At 46.5% G+C, this 17,918-nt stretch overlaps 1 protein-coding gene and 1 long non-coding RNA gene across 2 annotated transcripts in view; both read left to right on the top strand.

The window, feature by feature from the left end:
• The window catches only part of LOC138491154 (uncharacterized), a 72,470-nt gene extending 59,413 nt beyond the window's left edge, over positions 1 to 13,057 (top strand). Inside the window, exons 2-3 of the long non-coding RNA XR_011275970.1 lie at positions 12,817 to 12,845; positions 12,925 to 13,057. This is a non-coding gene — a long non-coding RNA (uncharacterized lncRNA). The remainder of the gene's footprint in view (positions 1 to 12,816; positions 12,846 to 12,924) is intronic.
• Positions 1 to 17,918, top strand: part of LOC138492813 (tenascin-X-like) — a 759,772-nt gene that overhangs the window by 241,408 nt on the left and 500,446 nt on the right. The gene's annotated exons all lie outside the window — the stretch shown is intronic.

Genomic DNA, 17,918 nt, shown 5'->3' with positions numbered 1-17,918 from the left:
TCTCCATGGATTGATGATCCCTCTATTCAAATCAAACAATTTTCTGGTGCCAACTATCATCTGGCTCATTTCCCTCCCCACTCTGTCTTATCTCCTGCTCCCTCCTCAACTTCTTTTATGCTGTCTCCCCGTTCTGCTCGGTTTTCTCTTTTTGCCACTCCACCCTGATATAAAACATATCTCTACTATCAAATCTACCATTAGTATGCTGGCGGGGGGAGCCAGCCAATCAGGTGGCTAGTAATGTGGGTTAGAACTGCCAGTGAAAGCCTGCATTCCATGTCGCCCGACGGCCGGCTCCCCCTGCCGCCATCAACCCCCACCCTACGTTCTCCTTTTATTTATTTTTTTCCTTCCACTTACCTGTTTATTGTGGAGCCACAGCTGCTTCTCCGCTTGACCGGCTGCCATGGAAATGGAAGAAGGGCTCCGAAGATTCCCACTGTCCCTTTCCATGGCAGCCATTTTGTAAAAGGATTTCATCCATTGAACGGTAACGGCTTGTGCATCCCGTTCAATGAATAACTTTTTTTTGTTTTTTTGTTTTTAGCACCCCTGGTTACAGCTTTTTTAACCTGGGGTGCTAATGGCAGGTCCTTGGTCCCTCGTTAAAAGCCCTCGCTTCGCTCAGGCTTTTAGCTTGGCCCACAGGGCCTTTAAACCCATTTCCAGCCCCTGGAATGGGCGCTTAACGACACATTAAACTCCATCCCATTGCTGCTAACCTTTGAACTCTTCTCCCCTTTATACTAGCTTCTTGTTCTCTTTATATATTTTGCACATTGGTTATGGGTTAAAAGTTTGAATCAAAAGGTTTGAAATACAATAGGTTCGAGTACATTTGCTCGAAAACAAAAGGTTCGGAAATGTTTTATTATTTTTTTTTTTGGGGGGAGGTCCCCTCCAACCCCTGTTTTTGTGGTAAAAAACACTTTTTTTCCCCAAAACAAAACCCCCCAAAAAAATATATAATGAACAAAAAAATTGAACCTTTTGTTTTCGAGCAAATGTACTCGGCCCTATTGCATTCAAACCTTTTGTATTCTCACCTTTAACCGGACACCTTGCACATCCGCTGTCAGTCTGTGCTGTCCCCAGTTCACGTTCACATTAGAATCCCCCCCTACACCACCTGAATCATTCTCTTCTTAATTGTTAGTTTGAGCTTTTGTGAAGTACCCTCCAAAGGGATTGCTCCATTCACTCTTTAGTTCTCATTTACAGTGTTTCTGATAAAAGAGCTCACCTTATTGTTCAACCAAACACAAAGGCAAAGATACGCTGATATGATATGATATGATGCTATGTCATTTATAATGCGCCTGTACACAAGTGTTTCATATAAACCAAAAGCACATGACAGGCATATTTGTATTTAGAACATTCTATATATTTACTCTGAGCCACTAACACATAGCAAGCACATACTGCCAGTTTGGTGTAATGGTTTCAAGCTTCCTACTGTTCAAGTGCAGCGTCTGACTAATATTGATAACTCATGAAACCTGTATAATTACCAATGTGTATCCGAGGTTGCTGACAGTGTAACTGAAAGTCATTGCTTGTTTGGTCGGTATTTGATGGTCTTGTTTCTTTATTGGACTTGCTTGTTTTCTGTTCAGAATGTGTGTTATGTGTATCAGCGGGTATCTTTCTTCCTATAAACTGTATGCACTTTAATTGCACAGTTACAAGGCATATAAACACTTTATCTCAAAGACGTTCCTCTAATTCGGAGATTCGTGTGCAGCCCGGAGTCACAGGTCTGCCCTCTGGCAAGATCGGCTTACCTCTTAATGCCTCTGCGGTAGATGCATTGAGCGCAAATGACTTCTATTCATTAGGTAGAAGCAACACCTAATAATAAAGTGCTTATAAGCCTCATAAATCTGCCATGAAGGGCTAAGTAAAAAACATGATAACCCTATAATGACAGGCAAAGCACATAGTCCTCGTCCATCAATGTACTCTTAAATTTCGTTCTTCTAATGCCAGCAAGGATGTCCTGTTGTTTTCAAAGACTTCCTACACCTGATGTCGATGGTTTGGGTCTATTTGACCTAAAACATTTGACCTAATCACATTTGATCTAATTTATTTGAACTTCTTTTGGGTCTAAAATGCAGGGGAGAACCCCGCAAACTCTCCCACTTCCCCCAAACGTAATCTATACACTTACCCCCTCCCATATATATATTTAATTAAATTTGACCAAAAAAAAGTTCAAAAGAATTTGATCAAATGTTTCTAGGTCAATTATGCGAATAGCGTGATTGATGTCAATGTTCCTCCCATTGTTCATGTCACCCGGTTTATCTTGTACATCTGAATGTCTCAGGCTATCTTGGCGTATAAGGGGAACATTTAGACAATAACACAAATTAGTTGCTTACTTGGGGTGTACAGGGTAACATCACCATCATTTCATCAACGGCGCCACAAGGTCTTTGTGTTGCAAGTATACATTCTGCAGAATAATGACTTATATTGAAGTTTGCTGCGTCACTGGGCAGTCACACCACAGAGAAGTGCCTAGGTGAACACAACAATCTGTAATAATCAATAGGCATCTACAAGTAATAATAGTCATCTCTCGTTATTATTGTATTAGTAGTAGTAGTTTGTCATTTGTATAACGCCTTTATCCCATTAGTGTGGCCTGAACGCGCTTGTGGGGTTGGGACACCCTCGGGGGACCAAAGTCCTAGTTATGGGAAAAGATTGTCAGGGAGGATTATATTGCATGTGTGCATATGGCCGAAGTAAGTAATTGGTGGGATGACGGGCCCCAGTAAACTACCCATGATGGTCAGGCATGTGGATCGGTGCTGACAGGAGGTCAGGGAGAGCGTGAGTGCAAGAGACTTGTTATGTGTCCAGCTACAACAAATTGTTTGTCGTTGGATGTTGCTGCATTCAGATGGCATAGGTGTTGTGTTTTATGTTTAGTGTGGTGTATGGAGGCAAATGCGTGCAGAGATGCGGCCGTGCCTGCTGCTGAAGTTCCATCAGCAAAGAGTGCAAAGGGCTCTACATTAGGGAGGAGGGACTACGCATAGACCTTTCACTCTGTTCCATGGTGTCCATCTTTTTTTTCTTCTTTTTTTCATTTGCAAAACACTGCCGTTTCACAACTAAAATAAGGAGGCTATTAGTACCCCTTTCTAATGGGCCAGGGTACTAATAGCAATAAGCCCCTCGCTGGGGGGCAGGCATTACCGCATCAGGGCCTTCATTAAGGCCCTTGCTTCGCTTGGACCTGTAACTATGGGCCCTGGGGCATGACCTGAACGGTAATGCCCCCCGGCTCTGGGCTTATTGCTTGAGTGAATGCCATAGTTCCAACCATTCACCCTATTATAAAATGTCTAGGTTGATCAAGATTAGTGGCAACCTTCTGCATACAGCCAGCTGTAATGTAGTTCATCTAGATTAAAACTAAACGCTACATTCTCCATTAGAAAAATTGAGTGCATTGTACATTAGCCTAGGTTTAATATCTTAGCTATATTTTGCACTCAGCCAGTTTCCAAACATAGTATACATTCCACATTTACCTAAATTTAGTACAATGGCTACAGTCTACATCCACTAGGGTTCACTTTTACATTAATCTAGATTCAGTACAGAGCTGTAGTCTGCAGTGGCCTGGAATCAAAACGGCCTACACTCTACATTCACCCAGATTCAGTACAATTGGCTACATTCTGCCTTCACAGTAACTGGCCTCCCAGTTCCTCCAAGCGCAACACACTACTTCCTCTCTTCCCCCAGGTGCAGTGCATGACTGCACCTACATTTCAGCGGAATGCAGTGCATTACCCCCCCAACACCTCTCCATGTGCAACACCCTAGTCACTCCCCCAGCACCTCCCAGTGCAAATAAACCATGTGATTCAGTTGGGCTTTGTGTTGGGAGTATTCCTGTGGACAGATCATCTGCTCTGGTCCGGGTTCATACTTTACCTTGTTCTAGGCAAGATGATTGGGTGTCCTGAGCGTCTCAGTGCCCATGTGATACGGGATGAGCATTTAAGATTGGAGCGGTCTTTGGGTTTCTGGGGGGCAAAGCCAGGTTTTGAGTGCCTGCCGGAAGGAGAGAGAGTTCTCTTTGTGGCAAATGCTTAGAGGGAGGGAGTTCCAGAGGGTGGGGGCTTGGACAGAAAATGAGGACCCTCCTACTCTTGTGGAATGGACAGGGGGACAACCAAAAGGTGTGCAGAGCCTGCTCTAAGGTGTCTGGTCAGATGCTAATGCATAAATTTGTCTTGTAGGAATTCAGGGCCTGTCTTGCTAAGGGCACGATGTGTGATGCACCTGGCTTTGGAAGTTGCCCATCAGCTAACGAGGAGCCAGTGAAGCACTGTAAAGGCAGGAGAGATGTGTTCTCTGGGTGAGAGTGACAGGAGGAATCTGACTGCCAAACTGTAGATCAGCTGGAGTTTTCTGAACAGGTGGCGCCAGGTAGAGGGAGTTGGCATAGTCCAGGTGGGAGAGAATGATAGCCAGCATTGCTGAGACTCTGTGAGGACAGGAGAGATAGTGGAAGATTCGTCTGAGGGTACTGAGGTGGAAATGACATGTTCGGAATATGGTGTAGATGTGATGTGAGAGATTTAGATAGGAGTCCAAGGTGCATCCCAGGTTTTTCACTGAGTTGGATGCTGCTGGTGGGGGTCCTAGTGAGGCCAGCCAGAGTGTGGGATGGGGGAAGAGAGAGGTTTTTCCGCAGATCATGATTTCAGTTTTGCCTGGGTTGAGTAGGAGGTGGTTGGCCGCCATCCATTGGTCGACTGCCAAGAGGCAGGAGGAGAGGTCGGGCTAGGAGGAGGAAGTTGTTTTGGGGATGCTGAACATTATCTGGGTATCTTTGGAGTAATTGTAGCAGGTTAGGTTGTGAGAGTGGATTAGTGCAGGAAGGGGGCTTAGGTAGAGATTGAAGAGGAGACAGGGTGGGGAGGAGAAAGGGGGAAGGAACATGACTTGAGAACGGTTAAAGAGGAAAGAAGAGATCCACCTGAGGGCAGAGCCGCTGATAGGTCGAGGAGGAAAAGTTCAGCACAGCCTGCAGAGTCTGCCGCTCTTTTCATGTCATCCGACATAGAGACGATTGAGGTTTCAGTTCCTCAGAGGGGTCTGAAACCAGATTGGGCAGGGTCAAGAAGGGATTTGGATTCCGTATAGAGGCAGAGCTGTGTGGTCAAGGAGTTTGGCTATGAAGTGGGTATTGGAAATTGGGTGGGAGTTGGCATTGATGAGAGAGTCGAGGGTAGGCTTTTTTAGTTGAGGTTTAACATGTGAGGTTTTGAGTGCTGGGAAAAAGATGCCTGAGATCAGAGAATAGTCATGTCTCTTGCAATGGTGCCTGTACATGTTGAAGATAGAATGTTCTTCAAGAGAGGGGGAGCATGGGTCTTCTGGGAATCCAGAGGGTCGGCGTTGGGATAGAAGTTTCAGGACCCATGTGTGGGAGATGCTCATAAAATAGGAGAGTACCGGGTGTGCAAGAGCGGGAAGGGAGGAGTCAGAGTGAGAAAGGGGGGAAGAAGGGGGAACTGATGTTGCTAAATTGGAGGTGATGGCGTGGTATCGATCAATGGCGCTGTTATAGAAGTGGAGATAGGGGAGAGTGGAGAGGAGCAGCTTGGAGTTTCGAACTCTGTGATGATCTTATGGTGGTCTCTGCTAGGGTTAGGGGAGTTGGCTATTTGGCTCCCATAGAAAGATTGTTTGGCTCTCTGGATTTCAATCATATGTGCTATGGTCTGTCTGGTGTAGCAAGCTCTGTTTAGGTGTGCAGGGTTGGACTGCAAGGTGCGTTCCAGGTGGTGTGTAAGGGTTTTGATGGATTTGAGGGAGGGGGTGAGCCATTTTAGAGTGGTGCCTGTTCTCTGGGAGGCAGATCTTGTAGGGGTGAGCGGGGTGAGGGCGCTAGAGAGCCAATGGTCAAATGGCACAATAGAGGGAGGACCCTCGTCAAGGGAGAGGATACGGAGGGAGCTTAGGAGGGAGTTGGCTTGGTACTTTTCAGCTATTTTAGGGGAGGGCTGTCTAGTGCTGGAGAGATGAGTGGGTAAGGTGGAAGAGGTCGTGATATTGAAGAACGCAGCGGATTGATCATTCTAAATGGGAGGATAGGAGAGGTAAAGTGGGGATCAGTTTGGTGGAGCTGAATAGAGCGTCAGTGGTGGATCCTGCTATGTTGGTGGGGTATGAAATCAGTTGGGACACGTTGAGCGCTTCCATGTTATCAAGGAGAGGGTGAGTCATGGGGTTAGATGGAATATCAAATCAGTTGTTGAGATCCCCTAGCACGGTGAGGAAGGGGTTTGGAATAAGGATGGCTGAAACCCAATCACTAAGGGAGTCTGCAAAATGTCCATTGCAGCCAAGGGGTCTGTAGATGATTAAGAAACTGTGAGCAAAGGAGGGGGCGATTTGGAATTTCCCTAGTAGAGACTCACAATCATGGTCGCAGGGATGTTTCTCAACGCGCAAGATGGATACGTTTTGCTTGTAGAGGATCGCTAGTCCTCCATATCCCGGGAGGATAGCACAGCGGCAGCGTGCGCGTCTTGGAAGCAAGACGACACAAAGCAACAACAGGTTCGATCCCCGGGTCCGCGCTTAGAAACCTCTGAGTGTTTAAGCGCGTTATAAATACGTAACTAAGACAAAGAAAAACACACAATTACACAACTAATAACAATTCCTGTAACAGCGCCTCGATGCCTGCGGGCTGTGTGAGCGCTTTATAAATGTAAAATAAATAAATAAATAAATAAATATCTGTCGTGCATGACTAGTGTGCATCCGGGATGAGGGTCCTCATGTCCCATGGGTTCAAAGACATCAGAGAACCAGGTTTCAGTGATAAAGAGATCTGGGTTTTTGTCTGAGGTAAAGTCAAGAATCATGTGTCTGTTTTTGTCTACAGATCTGACGTTGATGGGGATGCAAGAGATTAGGTTGGGTGCAAAAAGGGGGAAGGATTTGGTGAGGAGGGAGTTAAGGGTGGGAGGTGAGAGGGGAGGTGCAAGGGCGGCAAGTTTCTTGGAGTGGTCCGAAGGCAACCGTAGGGTTGGGGTGAGGGGTACAGCATGGAGGTGGTAGGGGGGATGGGGCTACCGGAGAAAAGTGCTTGAGAGGAACAATTCCTTTAAAGGGTGCAACAAGGTGGGATATCTGGATAAGAGGGGGCAGTAGGACATGCTTGAGAAGGAGTGGGAGAGATGGATATCCAGGGCGTTTGGGTGATTGTGGGAGGGAGGAAGAGGGACCTGCAAGGGTACTTTTTGGGGTTGGGGGGAGGGTAGAGGTGGGGCAGGAGTGGGAGAGTTAGTAGGGGTGATGGAGAGGACAAGGTCGGGATTATGGGGGATTGAAGGGGTCTCAAAAATGGGGGGTAGGGTGGGTACTGGGAAGGAGTAGAGAAGGGAAGCGAGGTAGGGATGTCCTGTGGTTGGGGTGTCTTCTATGTTTAGGGTGGAGCCTGGGCGCCAGAGGGGTGTGTGTGAGTGTAGATGGGGTTACTGAAATAGGTGTGTTTGCCAGAGCAGCCTGAGCTATGCTCAGGGAAGGGAAATGGGATTGGGGTGATGCGGGAGAGGAAGGATGTGGAGAAGGGAGAGGTGGGAAGGTTTGGGATAAATGATGAGATGGGATACATTTTGAAAGTGCCCATGGTGAGGCGGAAGAGGGCTTAGCTAAAGAGGGGTTAACGGGGAGGGATCATTGTGCCGCCCTATTCTAGCAATTGGTGGACATTGTGGAGGTTGCTATCAGTGGCTTCAGTAAGGGGAGGGTTGTCTGGAGGCTTGTCGTCTGTAAGCAAGGTTGGCCCTGGAGAGGGTGTGACAGATGTAGGTGCAATGTGTAGGCAGGTGTCATAACATATGCAAGGCCTGAAGGGCAGCCTAAAGTTCAAAACATCTGCAGTGTCAGAAAATGCAGACTCAATTCAGAACATATGCAGTGCCAGAAAATGCAGACTCAATTCAGAACAAATCCAGTGCCAGAAAATGCAGACTCAATTCAGAACATATCCAGTGCCAGAAAATGCAGACTCAATTCAGAATATATGCAGTAGCTGAACACAGCCTGAAATCAAAAATGTGTGCAATGCCTTAGAATGCAGTCTAAATGCAAATAGTATGCAGTACCTGAAAATAGCCTAAGTTCCAAATGTAGACAGCAAAGATGTGCTGCTGAGCATCTGTCAGGGGTAGGGCCACACTGATATTATTGAAGGGGATATGCCATCTGCTATACTAAGAATACAGGGGCGGCATGCCAATGCTGAAAAGAGGAATCTGCTCCAGCCAATCGTCAAGGTTTTGTATTGATTAAATTGAGGGAATGGCCTTGGTTCACCTAGCGGGGAGGGGGTTTGTCTAGGAGGCAATGAAAGGAATAAAGCAAGGCACAGCACAAAAGCAATTAGAACCTGTGGCAGGATACAATGGTCAAGCATGTAATTAGTGGAATATAGAAGTGGCCGGGGTTTACATGTGCATAGTAATGTCTGTGCTCCCAGCCCGTACCACCTTACCTGTGTTAGTCGCTGTCGGGTGCTCCCTTGGCAAACAAAGGCAAACAGGGAAAGAGCTGCCCCGGGAGGAGCTGCCCTTTGCTCCAAACCGTTGCTGGATGCACAGGGCAAAGGCTGCCCTAAAGGGGCAGACAAATACCCGGTTGAGGTCACGTGGATCTCACCACCGGCCTATCTGATGGCGGGAGGCAGGAAGAGTGGTGGGTATGGGCGGTGAGCAAAGTGGACACGGAAGGAGAGGGAGAATGGAGCACACACTCCCACAAAAAGCAAAGAAATTGGGCAATGCCGCAGGCAATTCCAATTTTTAGAAGGGGCTCACCCTGGGTGTAATCGCCATATTGGAAGGCGGAAAAGTGGATGAAGAGATCAAACTTTAATAATTGTATTTGTGCATATAATCTACTCAATATTTTACTTCCGCCATTTTGATCATGAGTGGGAGCGAGGCAGGAGGAAATAGATCCAGCAGTCAGTGAGTACTATCAGTAAGGCATTGGGTGGGTCTTGTTTTCACTATAATATAGGTTAGAAGTAGGCATTTCAATCATTTAACATCGAGAGGCTAAGGGGAGGTGTCCTCTGGGGGTTGAGATGGAATTGGAGGTCCTAGGCCCTGAATAAGAAATCTGAGGTTTGTGGGTGACTGAGTCAGTTATCGAATGTCACGTTGAGGGTTGGTCACTCTAGTTAGAGGCAGTAGTGTGGACTTTGGGGATTGCCAAGCCCTGGGATGAATCAGAAAAGGTCTTGAGAGATAGGTCGCCCATGGAGAGTGCACAACATGGCCAGCAGAACTGGGGACAGGTCAGTGGAGGCCAGAGATGCTAGCAGCAGTTTCCATGGTTCAGCTTACATTGTTTCAAAAGGGCTTCACTGCACCAGCATTTTTAAGGCTGTTGTCCATGGAAAAAAGAAAGAAAGAAAGGGCTTGTAGTGGAAACTACCCTGAGGGCTCTGGCCCTCACTCGTATTAGGGAACAGGGCTATCTCAGGGAATTGTATTAACAGGACAAGAAAATATTTGTCTGAGATTACAGGGTGCCTGAGGCCTGAGCAGCATCAGTGACTTAGGTAAGGTGTGGTATGAAGGGGTCAATGTCTTGGATAGCCTAGAACCCACCCTTCCAATGTTGCCAATTAAAGGTGGCCTACTTTCACTGGACAGGAATTGCTGGCAGTGCAGCATGTGCAGGTTCCAGTGCCTCAGATGTTGTAGAACCACCATGAAGCTACTGAACCAGTGACCGCCATATCAGATGACTTGATGTCAGGTAAGGAAATCCCAGAAGGGGCATGGCTTAGGTAGGGATGGGATTGAGAAGTGGCTACCACAGATACTTGGTGATGTGAGTTGTGCTATCCTGATAATATGGCATTATCTAAGTGCTGTGTTTTGGAGCCTGGTCTGGATATGGGCTCTGTCGACCATCCTATATACATGCAAATATTTCTACTGTGTTGTTTGATAAGAAATATTTATTTTTGCAGCCAAAGTGAAAATCTTGCAGCCACTTTATGATGTCAGACGTTACTAGAAGTGATCTGAACATTACTAAAAACATGTCCCCCAAAATGTACCTCCTGGAATTGTTTATCAGTTGCTTTCCAAAGATTTGAGGATTATCATTGTGGACATTTGCATAAGACACACAAAATAAGATGCAACACATTTTGTTTATGTTGGACAGATGGAGTGAATTGCTACTTGTGTGTGGATAAGGTCCTTGTGACATGTAGCCGCTCTGATTTCTCATACAACGTTGCCGGATCTTCCTATTTTGCCATTAAAATATGAATACTTTAGACTGTATTCAGATCGACCATCTCCCATTGTCAGGGTTTCTATCAAACAAGCTCAACTAAATCAACTTTATCATTTGTGAGAAATCTGAGGGTATTATCACTCCTACTCCCCCTGGATCCTCTGTTCAGGTGGCCAGGGAAAGGACATCACTTTTGGATCCCGACCCTGGGGGGGTGGAGAATAGAGGGAGGATCAACTGGGTGGAGGGTACTTGGGAACTGGGAGTGCGGTGACCACATGAGAGACATGGTATCCCCCTTTCCCTATTGACAATCAACCTAACCCTCCCCTGACGTTTATGGGCTACTGCAAAGCCTCTGCCCTCATTTTCACACATTTGGACTATGACAGTACTGGAATGAGGAAGAGGAGACTAAGAGGAATGAACACTAAACCTTCATTTAACCACTCTGTTACTGAGACGAGGAAGATGCCTGCAGAGTACTGTGAGGGTCAGGCATGTCCCTTTAATTATGATCAGGCAAGCCTAATTGAGGGTTCACACCTGAAACCTTTCAAGTGGTTGCAGGTGTATAAAGAGAGAGCCAGATAACTGAAAGAGGAGCAGCAGGGAGGCCTGTATGGGAGAGTCCAGCAGAGAACCTGTTTTATGAGGTGAAAGCCGTGGTGGGACCGGAGACGAAGTTAGGACACCGGCCGATGCCCCGACAACCTGTGGAGCCTATGGCAACTCGAGCCGACAGGCTGTCACTGGTGTTGGAGCCTCCATTCCGCAGAGAAAGAAGCCGAAGCTGCGAGCAAACAAGGAGAGAGCGGGGATGCCTTCTGCATCCATGGAGCCGGGTTGCAGAGCGGTTGACATGTGCTCTGTAGGTCCCAGAATGTGAGCAGGGCTCACGAGACAGGTCCGCTTGCCTATGAAGCAGAACAGAAGTGGGAGGCACCAGGAAAGCAAACAGGGATCACGGAGACCAGCCCGCTCGCCTTTGCAGCAGAACTGAAGCCATGTAGCAGCCGGCAGAGAAACGCTGAGTGCCGGTGAGTGGAAAAACGTGTCACCCAAAGCCTGAATGCAAAAGTGCATATGCCCAATATTGAATTCCGAACTGAATGAACTGAATGAAAACTCGAAGAAGATTTGAACTATAGATATTGAATACTGAGCTGAATTAAAACTCAAAAAAGAGTTAAATTATGCACATAAATTCTGTACTAAATGAAATCTTGAAACAAAGTGAAACCACATATATTGAAAATTGAATTGAATGAAAGTTCACGGCCAGACACATAATTAAGGAGAACAAAAAGGAAAGGTGCCTCTTTGTGAAAGCAACCCACAGAAAATTGCACCAGGGTAAAAGTGTGTGACAAAAGGTGGGGAATACATAAAACCACCTCAAATGGAACTTATATGAACAGATACAGTGCAGCAAAATAAAAGTCTGACAAGAGGTGTGTGGCATATATTGGCTAAGCTAAGAGACTAATATGCAGACGCGATGAGAGGGTGCACATTCACACAAAGCAAAGAGGCCAACAAAGCGTGCACTTTCACCTGAAGCCAAGAGACCGACAACGAGAAGTAAAGTGAAGGTGAATTGGGACACAGGGGCCAATACAGAAGAACCAGTGTGTTCTGAAGTGCCTAGGGTCCTTGGTTGCGTGACCTGTGATGGGTGGTCTGTGTGGTCTGACAACTGCACCTAGACCAGGGAGCCCTGAATTGTGAAAGCCAAAGTCACTATAAAACAAACCAGGAAGGAGCACTGTGAATGAACTAATAATGCCAACCAGAAGAAGGGTCAAGTTGACCTGGAGTTGTGTTGAACTTTAAAGGCCTGAAAAAAATAGTAATTGCTGCATTGCAGTCTTGGGGAATGGAATCCTGAGACTTGGTGAACTGCAAACTGTGTCTTGAAGAAATAGCCTCAAAACCCCCTTGTCCTTTGCAACTGTGTTATTTGGAACTTGGGGAAGGGAACCCCACGGATTTATGGAACTTTCTTGAACTTGAAAGGGGTAATCTTGAGACTTTTGTTGAACCTTCTTGAACCTAGGGAAGGGGAGCTGAGAAGGAAGCTAAGAGCTGGAAGAAACTCAGAACGTTGTGTTAATCACCATTTCTTTGACTATTGACATCCCTAGACAATGTTTAGCTTTAGTTGTGAGGGCAAGGATATGTTTTGGACACAGACAGACTTTTAAGTTGAACACTTTGACTCAGACTTTCCTTAGTTTCATTCAGGTAGGGAAATCCCCCCTTAGCATAGGGAAAGTTAGGACTTCTACCATCCTAATATTTAAGTTAATAAATATCTTTTGTTTGAACTTTAGGTCTGTTGTCTGTGTCCTTCATGATGCCTTCACACTGTATATGTAATGTGTCAATGCCATCAGCTAAATAACCTGGGCATCAGACTGAATTTGACTTTGAAACACAGAATTATATTTATTCTAAAATGCAACCTGTTTATGTTTCCTTATGTTTCCTTTGCAGACAAACACGTTCTCTGTCATCATTTACAGGTAAGGTCAATATGACTAACATTCATGCCACGTTTGTAAACTCCTAACGTTGAGATATAACTTTTTATTTGTTTTCCAGGACTGTAGGAGTTTTCATGTCTGATCTGCAAGCTTTGTACTGACCTTTGTTGGATCCCATTGCTGAATCTTAAAGAAATAACCAAAAATTAGAAGTGATTTCTTTTCAAATAAACCTTCTGAGGTTAAACCAATATTTTTACATTGATTGTCAAATGTGATACATCTTAAGTTATTTTACCTGATCTATTTATTTTAAGGTGGCCAATGGATGGGGACCAAATCATATGAGATTCTCCCACAATGCAGTTCAGTGTATCCTGTTTTCACTATATTTTGGATATGCAATGAAGGATGTCAAGACCTGTTGATGTAGGTTGAAGAAATCCTTAATGTTGTTCCTTTGAAATTTGGGATTGTTATTTTTCCTCCGTAGATTTGACATGACTCTGGTTCTTGGATCCCGTTTTAGCTCGATGTCCCTCACATGACCCAGGTTCATGGGCCCCTTCTCTAACTCTATGTCCCTCACATGGTTCGAGTTCAGGGTCCCGTTCTTTGGCTCAATGTCCCATACATTGCTGAGGTTCGTGGGCCCTTCTCTAGATCAATGTCCCTCACACGAGTCAAGTTCATAGTTCCCTTCTCTAACTCTATGTCCCTGGCATGACCCATGTTCATAAAACATTCTCAAGCTCTATGTCCATCACATGGCTCAGATTCATGGGCCCTTTCCTAGCTCAATGTCCCTCACTTCACTCAGATTCATGGGCCCTTTCTTAGCTCAATGTCCCTCACATGACTCAGGTTCATGGTCCCGTCTCTAGCTCTATATATCTCACATGGCTTGAGTTGATTGGCCCCTTCTCTAACTCTATGGCACTGGCATGACCCATGTACATGGAGCCTTCTCAAGCTCTGTGTTCATCACATGGCAAGATTAATGGGCCCCTTCCTTAGCTAAATGTCTCACACATGACTCAGGTTCATGGGTTCCTTATCTAGCTCTATGTCCCTAATATGTCTCAGGTTCACAGGCCCCTTCCTTAGCTCTATGTCCCAAACATGACTCGGGTTCTTGGACCCCTTATCTAGCCCTGTGTCCCTCACATGGCTCAGGTTCATGGGCCCTTCTCTAGATCAATGCTCCTCACACAATCAGGTTCACAAGCCCCTTCTATAGCTCTATGTCCCTGCATGACCCATGCTCATGGCATCCTCTCTATCCCTATGTTCCTCATAGGTCTGAGTTTCAGTGTCCCTTCTCTAGCTCTACGTCACATGATATGGGTTTTTGGACCCCTTGTCTCTCAGGTTCATGGGCCCCTTAGTCCCTCACATGACTCAGGTTCATGGGCCCCTTCTCTAACTGTATGTCCTTCACATGGCCCGGGTTCATGGACCCTTCTCTAGCTCTATGTCCCTTACATACTTCTGGTTCATGGGCCCCTTTTCTGGCTCTATGTCACATACAAGGCTGAGGTTCATGGTCCCTTCTCTAGCTCATTATCCCTCACACAAGTCAGGTTCATGGGCCGGTTCTCTAACTCTATGTCCCTGGCATGACTCATTTTTATGGGGCTTTCTCAAGCTCTACATCTATCACATGGCGCAGACTCATGGGCCCTTGGTATCTCAATGTCCCTCACATGACTCAGGTTCATGGGTTCCTTCTCTAGCTCTATGTCCCTCTCACGGCTCTCGTTTATGGGCACTTTTCTAGCTCTATGTCCTTCACATGACTCAGGTTAATAGGCCCTTCTCTAGCTCTCTGCCCCTCTCATAGCTCAGGTTCATGCTCCCCTCTCTAACTCTGTCCCTGACATGGCTCAGGTTCATGGGCCCTTCTTTAGCTCTCTGTCACTGACATGGCTCAGGTTCATGGGCCCTTCTTTAGCTCTCTGTCACTGACATGGCTCAGGTTCATGGGTTCTTCTCTAGCTCTATGTCCCTCACAAGAATCGGGGTTGTGAGCCCTTCTATAACTCAATGCCCCTCACGTGGCTCAGGTTCATGGCCACTTCTCTAGCTCTCTGCCCCTCTCATGGCTCAGGTTCATGGCCCCATCTCTAATTCGATGTCCCTCGCATTCCTCCGTTGCTGGGCCTTATTTTTAGCTCTCTGTCCTTCACCTGGCTCAGGTTCATGGGCCCTTCTCCAGCACAATGTCCCTCACTCTAGTCAGGTTCATGGCCCCTTCTCTTACTCTATGTCCCTCACATGGCTCAGGTTCATGGGCCCCTTCTCTACCTCTCTGTCCCTGGCATGACCCATGTTCAAGGGGCCTTCTCTGTCTCTATGTCCCTCATATGTCAGAGGTTCATGGGCCCTTCTCTAGCTCTATGTCCCTCACATGACACAGGTTTTTGAACCACTTATCTCACTTGATTTCTGCACATGACTAAATTTCATGGGCCCCATCTCTTACTCTATGTCACTCATATGACTCAGGTTCATGGGCCCCGTCTCTAACACTATGTCCCTCACATGGCTTGGGTTCAGTGGCCCTTCTCTAGCCCTATGTCCCTCACATGGCTTAGGTCCATGGGCCCTTCTCTAGCTCTATGTCCCTCACATAGTTCTGGTTCATGGGCCCCTTCTCTGGCTCAATGTACCCTACATGGCAGAGGTGCAAGGGCCCTTCTCTAGGTCAATGTCTCTCGCATGCTCCAGTTTCATGTACCCCTTCTCTAGCTCTATGTCCCTCGCATGGCTCAGGTTCATGGGCTCCTTCTCTAGCTCTATGTCCCTCACACAACTCTGGTTCATGGGCAATTTTCTAGCTCTATGTGCCTCACATGGCTCATGTTACTAGGCCCTTCTCTAGCTCTGTATTCCTCACAGGGATACGGTTCATGGCCCCCTCTCTTGCACTCTGTCCCTCACATGCCTCAGGTAGGATCATGTACTCCTTCTCTAGCTCCATGCCCCTGGCTTGACACATGTCCCTGTGGCCTACTCAAGCGCTATGTCCCTCACATGGCTTTGGTTCAGGGGCCCCTTCTCTAACTCTATGTCCCTCACATGGCTTGGGTTCAGGGGTCCTTCTCTAGCTCTATGTCCCTCACATAGTTCTGGTTCTTATGGCCCCTTCTCTGGCTCTATGTCCCATACATGGCAGAGGTGCATGGGCCCTTTTCTAGCTCAATGTTCCTGACACAAGTCAGGTTCATGTGTCCCTTCTCTAGCTCTATGTCCCTGGCTTGACTCGTGTCCATGGGACCTTCTCAAAATCTATGCCCCTCACATGGCTCAGGTTCATGCCACCCTATCTAGCTCTGTGTCCGTCACATGGATCAGGTAGGTTCATGGTCCCTTCTCTAGCTCTGTCCCTTGCATGCCTCATACCTGGGCCCTTCTGTACCTCTGTGCCCCTCACATAGTTCAGCAGTCAGACATATGAATCATGGAAAGCATCACACATTAATAAGGATAAGAGATCCATTGTATATACAGGAACGAAGTATGGTAAATCATGAAACAACGGTAATGATATCTCCAGGAAACAGAATTATACAAACTTAACCCATACATTATGCATTTACATCAAGGAAACTTCCCCATATGTCCCAAAACTTATCAATGTCTCCCGCTTGTTTGTGAATAACTTTCTCATAAGTGGAGACAGTGAGCAGCTCCTCCACCCAGTCGTCGATACAAAAGGAACCACTCTATTTCCAAGACCTCGATATCATTTTCTTTGCAATCATGCAAGCGAGGAGAAGCCAGATCCTTTTGCTGAATGAAATTTCCTCCATCAGAGACACATCTCCCAGAGCCAGCAGATAGGCAGTCATAGGGACTGTACAGAATAGAACCAAACTCAATCTCTCAGAGACACCCTCTCAAAACATCTTAGTCTTCGGGCAGAACCAAATCAAATGACAGAGGTTGCTCCTTGCATTTTTACACTTCCAACAAAATTCTTTGGTTTATGCCCCCTTCTCTAGCTCTATGTCCCTCGCATGGCTCTGGTGGATCTATCAGATTTTATGAAAGCCAAAAATAGTTAATGAAATGTTATTGAACCCAAAATACTGAAACACATACTGAATTATTTTTTTAGAAGGGGTCCCCCAAGCAATCTGTTTCCCCATGTTTAGTATCCCACTCCAAACCCCTCCCCACCAGATTTACCCATAACTCCATCTTATTTCTTTTAAAATAGGTATGTTTTGGGTATTTTCAATTCGTTAAAATTTAATTCTCTATTTTGTATTAGGTAAAATCACTGGATACTGGCTCTGGTTCATGGACCCTTCTCTCTCACTTTGTCCCTCACATGGCTCTGATTCAGGGGCCCATTCTCTAGCTCTATGTCCCTCACATGGCTCAGGTTCCTGAGCCCCTTCTCTGGCTCTATGTTCCTCACATGAGTCAGGTTATTGGGCCCCTTCTCTAACTCTATGTCCCTCATATGTTTGAGGTTCATGAACCCTTCTTTAGTTCTGTGTCCCGCACATGACACGCATGCTTGAACCCCATATCTAGCTCAATGTCCCTCACATGATTCAGGTTCATGGGCCCCTTTTCTAGCTCTATGTCCCCGGCATGACTCATGTTCAAGGAGCCTTTTCTGTCTCTATGCCCATCATATGTCTGAGGTTCATGGTCCCTTCTCTAGCTCTATGTCCCTCACATGACTCAGGTTCATGGGCCCCATCTCTTACTCTATGTCTCTCACATGGCTTCGGTCCAGTGGCCCCTTCTTTAGCCCTGTGTCCCTCACATGACTTAGGTTCATAGGCCCTTCTCTAGCTCTATGTCCCTCACATAGTTCCGGTTGATGGCCCCTTCTCTGGCTCTATGTCCCATAGATAGCTGAAATGCATGGGCCCTTCTCTAGGTCAATGTCTCTCACATGAGCCAGGTTCATGGGCCCCTTCTCTAGATCTATGTCCCTGGCTTGACTAATGCCCATGGGACCTTCTCAAGCTCTATGTTCCTCACATGGATAAGGTTCATGGCTCCCTCTCTAGCTCTCTGTCCCTCACATTAGGTTCATTGGCCCTTTCTCCTTTTCTATGTCCCTCACACGACTCGGGTTCATGGGCA

The sequence above is a fragment of the Ambystoma mexicanum genome, chromosome 10 (genome assembly GCF_040938575.1).
Source record: "Ambystoma mexicanum isolate Mex_15411 chromosome 10, UKY_AmexF1_1, whole genome shotgun sequence".
Lineage (NCBI taxonomy): Eukaryota > Metazoa > Chordata > Amphibia > Caudata > Ambystomatidae > Ambystoma > Ambystoma mexicanum.
Note: the sequence above shows the minus strand (reverse complement) of the source record. Positions and strands in the feature narration are given on the sequence as shown.